This window comes from Solanum tuberosum, unplaced genomic scaffold (assembly GCF_000226075.1).
Source record: "Solanum tuberosum cultivar DM 1-3 516 R44 unplaced genomic scaffold, SolTub_3.0 scf00164, whole genome shotgun sequence".
Taxonomy (NCBI): Eukaryota; Viridiplantae; Streptophyta; class Magnoliopsida; order Solanales; family Solanaceae; genus Solanum; species Solanum tuberosum.
In genome coordinates this window covers 849,990-859,512 of record NW_006239092.1, presented here as the reverse complement: position 1 = coordinate 859,512, position 9,523 = coordinate 849,990, and positions in this window count along the sequence as shown.

The following is a 9,523-nucleotide window of genomic DNA, read 5'->3' as shown; positions in this document are numbered from 1 at the left end:
TACATGAATGGATATTGATTCAGGAGCGACACATCATGTTACCTCTTGTAAAAGCTTGTTGCATGACTTGAAACAACTAAAGGGATCCAATACAGTACAACTACCAACAGGACTAAGAGCAGGCATACTGCATACTGCATACTGGAAGCTCCACTATTTTAGGGGATCTTAAGTTGAAAGATGTCTTGCATGTACCTGAGTTCAAGTTCAGCCTAATATCAGTAGCCAAACTAACTAAGGACATGTCTTGTAGTGTTAGTTTCTTTCCTAACATTTGTATATTACAGGATCTCTACAATGGCAAGGTGATTGGGATTGGTAGAGAACACAATGGTCTATATCTGTTAAAAGATGAAATAACTGCAGTTGCAGGGACATCTGTTAGAACAGGGAATCAGACTGATCTATGGCACATCAGACTTGGCCACCCATCTCTTAAAGCAATGCAACACATCTCTTCTCTCAAGGATCATGTGGATGCTGGCAAGCCCTATTGCTGTCATACTTGCCCTTTAGCTAAGCAACGTAGATTAGTTTTTCCTGTGAGTCATAGTGCTTCAGATCATTGTTTTCAGTTAATACATGTAGATGTATGTGGACCTTACAAGACACCTACATATGACAAGAAACAGTATTTTGTTACAATTGTTGATGATTTTAGTAGGTTTACCTGGATATGTCTCATTCAATACAAAACTGAAGTGACTCTCATTTTGAAAAAAATTCTGACCATGATTTCCACACAGTTCAATACTAAAGTACAGGTTGTTAGGACAGATAATGGTACATAATTCTTTAATATGGGTTGTAATACTCTTTTTTCTTCCCTTGGTATTGTACATCAAAGTTCTTGTGCTTACACTCCACAATAAAATTGAGTGGTTGAGAGAAATCATAGGCATATTTTGGAGACTGCTAGGGCCTTAAGATTTTATAGTGGAATGCCTATTAAATATTGGGGTCATTGTGTCAAAACAGCTACATATTTGATTAACAAAGTCCCTAGTAGTGTATTACAGGGCAAATCTCCTTACACTGTGCTATATGGGAAGGAGCCTAACCTAAATCACTTGAGGGTTTTTGGTTGTTTATCCTTTGCATCTGTCTTGCCCAGGCTAGATAAGTTTGCTCCAAGAGCCAAAAAGGCAGTTATGATGGGTTATTCAGAAACTCAAAAGGGATATAGACTATTGAACCTGGAGAATAATCAGTTCTTTATTAGTAGGGATGTTACTTTCATAGAGGACATGTTTCCTTTCAAAGAAGATCCTCAAGTGCCAGTGGAGTTAATATTGCATGTTTCTGAAATATTTGTTATTGGAGATGATAAGGTGCTTGAAACTAGCAATCATGACACACCAGTTATAGTGTCACATGAGTTACCTGAGGGATTAGAAGCTGCAGAAGAGGTTATTGTGCCTGAGCACTCACCTCATGTTGACACACACAGATGAATTGATCCAGCTCCAGTTGAAACAGTTGATCCTGCTGATGTTGCAGTTCCACCTGAAGAGACCAGAAGAACTAGGAAGCCACCCTTGTGGCACAAAGATTATATAGTTCCACAGAAGATCAATTCATCTTGTTTATATCCTATTGAGGATTACTTATCCTACTCTAATCTGAGTCGCACTTATCAATCCTATGTAGCTGCAGTTTCTGGGGTTGTAGAGCCCTCTAATTTCAGAGAAACATCTCTTGACCAGGAGTGGATAGATGCAATGCAGGCTGAGGTGAATGCATTGGAACAAAATCAAACTTGGACCATTGTTGATCTGCATATTGGAAAGAAAGCTATTGGGTCAAAATGGGTGTACAAAATCAAACATAAAGCCAATGGTGACATAGAAAGATACAAAGCAAGGTTGGTGGCCAAAGGGTACAACTGGCAGGAAGGCTTAGACTACCATGAAACCTTTTCTCCAGTAGCCAAAATGGTCACTGTGCGAACTGTTATTGGAGTTGCAGCATCTCACAACTGGCCTTTGTATCAAATGGATGTGCATAATGCCTTCCTACAAGGTGACTTGACTGAAGAAGTATACATGACATTACCTCAGGCCTTCCAGAGGCAGGGGGAGAACAAAGTTTGTAAACTTCTCAAGTCTCTATATGGACTTAAACAAGCCTCTAGGCAATGGAATCTTAAGCTGACTGATGCTTTGGTTGAGGCTGGATATACACAAAGTCCCTATGATCATTCACTATTCACTAAGAAGATTGGAACTGATGTTGTTGTGGTCTTAGTATATGTGGATGACCTACTCATTACAGGTAGCAGCAATAAAATGATTCAAGACATAAAGGATGCATTGCACAACAACTTTAGCATGAAGGATCTTGGAGACCTTAGATATTTTCTAGGGATTGAGATACTGAGATCAAGGACAGGAATACTACTGAACCAAAGAAAGTATGCACTAGAGCTGATTTCTGATTGTGTACTAAGTGGTTCTAAGCCAGCAGCTACACCATTGGAGCCTAATAAGAAGTTCACCTCAGTGGATTATGATGAATTCACAGGAAACACTAGTGATCCTTTGTTCAAAGATGTTACAGCCTACCAAAGGCTTGTTGGGAGGTTGTTGTACTTAACCATAACAAGACTTGATATATGCTTTGATGTACAAGTACTGTCACAGTTCATGCAAAGGCCAAAGATGTCTCATTGGGAAGCAGGGATGAAACTAGTGAGATACATCAAGGGCTGTCCAGGGCTAGGAATACTGCTAAGCAGTGAACCTAGTACACAGTTAGAAGGATTTTGTGATTCAGATTGGGCAGCATGTCCCAACACAAGAAGATCAGTGACGGGGTATACAATAAAGCTAGGAAATTCTCTTATTTCTTGGAAGTCAAAGAAACAACATACAGTGAGCAGAAGCTCAGCTGAAGCTAAATACAGAAGTATGGCTGCAACAGTTTCAGAAATTATATGGCTGGTGGGAATCTTAAAGGAGCTGAATGTGAATATAGAGACACATGTTAGGCTACATTGCGACAGTAAAGCAGCAATACAAATCAGTGCTAATCCTATATTCCATGAGAGGACAAAGCATATTGAGATTGACTGTCATTTTGTGAGGGAGAAAGTCAAAGATGGACTAATACAGACAGAGTATGTCAACACTAAAGAGCAACTAGCAGACCTGCTGACGAAAGGCTTGGGAGCTGCACAACATCATCTATTATTAGGCAAACTTGGAGTATTTGATGTATACACAAACTCCAGCTTGAGGGGGAGTATTGAAGTCAGTAATATGGTTAGTTCAGTTAGTTACTGTGGGCCTGACAGCTAGGTGATTAGCACTCATAAGAAGTTAGTTAAAAGTGCAGTGAGTTAGTTATCATTCATGACAATTAGAATGAGTGATCATCTTGTATAAATACATTGTATTTCTGTTCATATTATTCATAATGAATATAGTCTTCTTTCTTCTCTAGTTACACTTTCATAGATCTGTAAGATCAAATCAAAGTTCATGAATGTCAAACTCAATTTATAGTCTTCTTTCTTCTCTAGTTACACTTTCATAGATCTGTAAGATCAAATCAAAGTTCATGAATGTCAAACTCAATTTATAGTCTTCTTTCTTCTCTAGTTACACTTTCATAGATCTGTAAGATCAAATCAAAGTTCATGAATGTCAAACTCAATTTATAGTCTTCTTTCTTCTCTAGTTACACTTTCATAGATCTGTAAGATCAGATCAAAGTTCATGAATGTCAAACTCAATTAAGTGTTTGGATTCACAACTTATCAGTATGGACACCCCCTACCGCCTTTGCACGTGACGTGGTTAAAACAACAAGATTAAATGATATTTGATATATTTATACATTTTTAATTTAAAATTATAATTCAAAAATTTTCTTTTACTTTCTTAAATTTCATTTCAAATTGAAATGGAACAAATAAATTAAAACGAAAAGGGTATATTTCTTCATCTTTCATCGATTTTATTTTAATATCTAAACATATGAAAGAGAAAATAAACAAGTCTATTTGTTCAAAATAATGTTACGGGAAATACTGAAATTCTTACGTAGTATCGCATTTTAGTTAGTCGATCATTTCACATGAAAAGGTTACAACCACCAAAGTTATATAGTAGGGGGGCTAAATAATTCAATACTTATCATCGTTATGTAAAGGCATCGGATTCAAAATTGCAGAATAAATTGTCTTTTGACAAAAAACTTTTACCATAAATTAAAATTTCCGTACTATAAATATTCAAGAAATTAATTGGTACCCACACAAATTGTATGCAGGGGTTCGAAAATAAAATATGGTGCCTAAAATTTGAAGTATATTTTACATAAATCACATAGTGTTAAGAGCTTATTACATTATTTTCCTACTCTTTTTCAAAGTACAAACTAAATCCCTTAAAATTTATGGATTTCGGATACATCACTAGACTTTCAGATACATCACTGGACATCCGGATATATAGGTGAGGGATGTATCCGAGAGGGGAGGGATGTATCAGAGAGGGGATAGGACATCCGGATACATCACCGGACTTTCAGATACATCACTGGACATCCGGATACATAGGTGAGGATGTATCAGAGAGGAGAGAGATGTATCGGAGAGGAGGATAAGGATGTATCAGCCAGAGGAGAGTAATGTATCCGAGAGAGGATTTTTGAACTTTTTTAAAATAATAGGAAATTTTAGAGATTATGGTAAAATAAAATGTGTATTTAGGTAATTTTTCCAAATTGAAACATAGAACATGAATTTTGAAGTCTTCAAATCACTAAATTAACCTCTAGTCTTGCAAGCACGAAATCCTTAGTCCACATCACGGGTCAACGTACATTTATAACTAACCCCCATAGAGGTTATACTAGCTCTAATATAGCCAACATTGCCACAAATATAATTAGATTGAATCAGTAAAAAGATAATTAGAAAGTTTTCCACTATGCAACGAAAACAAAAACATTCATTCACCTGTTGCTTTCATAAAAATTGGTTCACTTTTTACGTATTCCCCAAGCCTATGAAATAAATAAATAAATATCTATCGATCTATAAATATCTCTTTATTATTATTATCATTCGATCCATATATTTCCCATTAACAATACTCTAAAATTCCTCAACAATGTCGAGTGGTAGTGCTTATCTTGCGGAAGCTTATGTCACAAGGAAACAATTCAAGGAAAAGATAATCGAGAAGAAAATGGACAGTGAAGCTGCGAATATTAAGAAGCTGAAAAATACATCGTCTTCTTCTTCAGGTGGTTGTGGTTGCTTTTCTCCCATGAAAATAATATTCATCTAAACAGTACTACTACTACCCCTCATCGGGTTCCGCCGTGATCATGAAACTGGACAGTGGCCAGTTTCCACGTGATCAAAGGCGAAACCCGGGAATGAAGACGACGGGAGCACTACTAGAGACTGATGTTGGTTAGTCAAAGCATTGGAAAATGTTACTATATATCAAACAAGTATAAAATCAAAGGTATTGAAATAAATATAAATTAAACAAAAATACAACATGGTTCTTTGTATATATGATTTATGATCTTGACCCGTGTACAATTTGAGGTTGCTAATTCGAATTTTGCTTCAGCTTTTTATATGCCTTTTTTATATATAATAAAAAAGAAGAAGATGACAATAAGAAAACGCAACAATCAAGAATTGAATTCGCGGGACAGTTTGCTTCACGATCAGTGTTGGACCAATGCACCAATTCAGCTTACGTATATATACATAACTTCTTTCGAAGCTAACGAGTGTATGGAATAATGGAACCCCCCCCTACCTCAAACATGGGTCTGCATTTGCAGGTGACGTGGTTAAAACAACAAGATTAACTGATATTTGATATATTTACACATTTTTAATTTAAAATTACAATTTAAAATTTTACTTTTACTTTCTTAAATTTCATGTCGAATTGAAACGGAACAAATAAATTGAAACGAAAAGAGTATGTTTCTTCTTTTAGTCGGTTTTATTTTAATATCTAAGCATATGAAAGAGAAAATAAAACAAGTCTAATTTGTTCAAAATAATGTAACGGGAAATACTGAGATTCTTACGTATTATCGCATTTTATTTGTCGATCAATTCACATGAAAAGGCATCGGATTCTAAATTGCACCATCATCGGTTATGTAAAGGCATACTTATCACCACCAAAGTTATATATAGTAGGGTGGCTAAATAATTCAATACTTATCATCGGTTATGTAAAGGCATCGGATTCAAAATTGCACAATAAAATGGATCGGCCTCCTTTCCATTTCTCTTCTCTCCATTTTCCTCAAGTTCTTACTTGAATGTGAGACACACGGGCCACGACATAGGTAAAAATTAACGATTAAGATTTAATTGAATTAAAATAAGATTTTAATTATAATTTAGATAATTAATAATTCATAAGAAAAATGACAATACTACAATCATAACAATATATTATCTTGTTCATAAATATATTATTTAAAAAATACCTTTTTCTAATCTTTTTCTTTCTAGTATTATCTTCTGTTTTTGTCCATAAATATATTATAAAATAATTTCTCTTTTTCTAATTTTTTTCCGTGCGATTATTTTTGCAATTAATTATATGTAAACTAGTTTTAAAGAGAAAATTCAAAGTTGCTATCTAATACTTACTCAAATTTATTTTTTAAAAACGGAAGATAAATACTCGTAGGAAAAAAAATAAGAAAGAGAAAAGTTTTTATAATATATTTATGGACAAGATATTATATTGTTATGACTTATGATTATGTTATTATTATTTTTCTTATGAAATATTAATTATCTAAATCATAATTAGAATCTTATTTTAATCAATTAAATCTTAGCCATTAATTTTTATCTATGACATGTGTCTCACATCTAAGCAAGAACTTGGAGAAAATGGAGAGAAGGAAAATGGAGAGAAGCCGAATCTGAATAAAATTGTCTTTGACAAAAAACTTTTACCATAAATTAAAATTTCCATATTATAAATATTCAAGGAATTAATTGGTACCCACATAAATTGTATGTAGGGGTTCAAAAATAAAAATGGTGCCTAAAATTTGAAGAACTTCAACAATACTACTCACTTCAAGAATGCTCAACTCAGAGGGTTCATGCGGAATTTATGAGCATGAACTACTCAACTCAAGATACTTCTCAAAAGGGCATAGGAACTCAACACTTATAAGCTTAAAACTTGAAGATACCACTTCTCTGAAAGAAGCTCAACTTACGAAGTTCATACGGAATTATGGGCATGAAACAACTCGACTCGATGATCTACATAACAACATGGACTCATGTATATGAATCTTCTCATTCTCTTACTTACTTTCTCAGAACTTAGTTCAAATCGATAGTTGATCTCAAAGGATTCACAATTGAACTCAAAAATCGATAGTTGATCTCAAAGGATTCACAATTGAACTCAAAAATCGATAGTTGATCTCAAAGGATTCACAATTGAACTCAAAAATCGATAGTTGATCTCAAAGGATTCACAATTGAACTCAAAAATCGATAGTTGATCTCAAAGGATTCACAATTGAACTCAAAAATCGATAGTTGATCTCAAAGGATTCACAATTGAACTCAAAAATCGATAGTTGATCTCAAAGGATTCACAATTGAACTCAAAAATCGATAGTTGATCTCAAAGGATTCACAATTGAACTCAAAAATCGATAGTTGATCTCAAAGGATTCACAATTGAACTCAAAAATCGATAGTTGATCTCAAAGGATTCACAATTGAACTCAAAAATCGATAGTTGATCTCAAAGGATTCACAATTGAACTCAAAAATCGATAGTTGATCTCAAAGGATTCACAATTGAACTCAAAAATCGATAGTTGATCTCAAAGGATTCACAATTGGGGTTGGAAAGTAGATTCAATTACCTTTAATTGGATAGGTTATGGCTCACGTAACTCTTAATATTCTAACAGATATGGTCGTTTAAAGTTGACCTAAGCAGAATCTTACTTCAAAACTTCAAGAACACTTATCAAGAACTCATCAAGAACTTAAATCCTTAAATTTCAAGAACGAAATTACGCTGAATAAATCATGATTGGCGTGTGGGTGAAAGAACCCAACACTATGGAAGCTTACATACCTCTTAGGGAGTAAACCCATGGCAAAAATCCGCAACATGCAAGTATCTCGACGAACGCTTTCATCCTTTCTCTTTTCTCTTCCTCTTTTCTCTTCTTGAACTCTCAACAAAAACCCTAGGCGTAAACTAGAATTATAAAACTGAACCTAGTCAGATTAGACCCCTAAAATATTACTAAAACGAATTAAATCTGATGGGTAAGGAAAAGACCAAAATACCCCTCTAAAATCCGGTTTTGACTTTCTTTAACTGGACAACCTAACTTCAAAAGGTCATATCTCACTCATCCGACATCGAAACTTAGCAAACTTGGCGGCGTTGGAAAGATAAGTCAAAGGTATTTCCTACGGTATCTGGTAGCACACCTAACTCATACTGAGCTAGGAGTTATGGTCGTTTGAAGTCAACCCAAAAATCATACGTAGCTTAACTTGCAAAATTTCAGATTTTGCTATTTCCAATTTAGTTCTTTTTCGAACTAAAGGTGTTACATTTAGTGAACTTAACACTTAAGAAATTTTAAATTTCTCGGCAAAATCCTACTCACAACGAAGGATGGTTCAAGTCTTAGCTCAAAATTTTCTGAGGTGTTACATATTAGAGGGGATAGGACATCCGAATACATCATTGGACATCCAGAAACATAGGTGAGGGATGTATCAGAGAGGAGAGAGATGTATCAGAGAGGAGGATAAGGATGTATCAGCGAGAGGAGAGTAATGTATCCGAGAGAGGATTTTTGAACTTTTTAAAAATAATACGGAATTTTAGAGATTATGGTAAAATAAGATGTGTATTTAGGTAATTTTTCCAAATTGGAACATAGAACATGAATTTTGAAGTCCTCAAATCACTGAATTAACCTCCAGTCTTGCAAGAACGAAATCCTTAGTCCACATGCTAACACACGGGTCAACGTACATTTATAACTAGCCCCATAGAGGTTATACTAGTTCTAATATAACCAACATTGCCACAAATAATTAGATTGAATCAATAAAAAGATCATTAGAAAGTTTTTCACTATTTCATTGCATGTGAATTTGTTTTTCACCGTGCATTTTTTCAATGAGTTATTTTTGGTGGAAAATAATGAAGAAAAAAAATCTTATTCAATACAAATTTATCACTAATTCGTAATTGGGAAAAAACCTTTGTTTCTAGCAATGATGACTAGGAAAGAAAATGGAAATGAGCCTTAATTATAGTATGTCACAATATGGTAGGGCCTAAAGTACAGTCATTGTCCAATATTATCTATTGATACGATGTATGGCTCAAATTAAATAGAAGAGTTCCACGAAAATATGGATCAATAATAATAATTCCTATCCATTGTGTTGGCTACAAGAAAGCTAATTAATTAGTCAATTTACTTTGGCTTCAAGGTCGTCAAACATAACAGT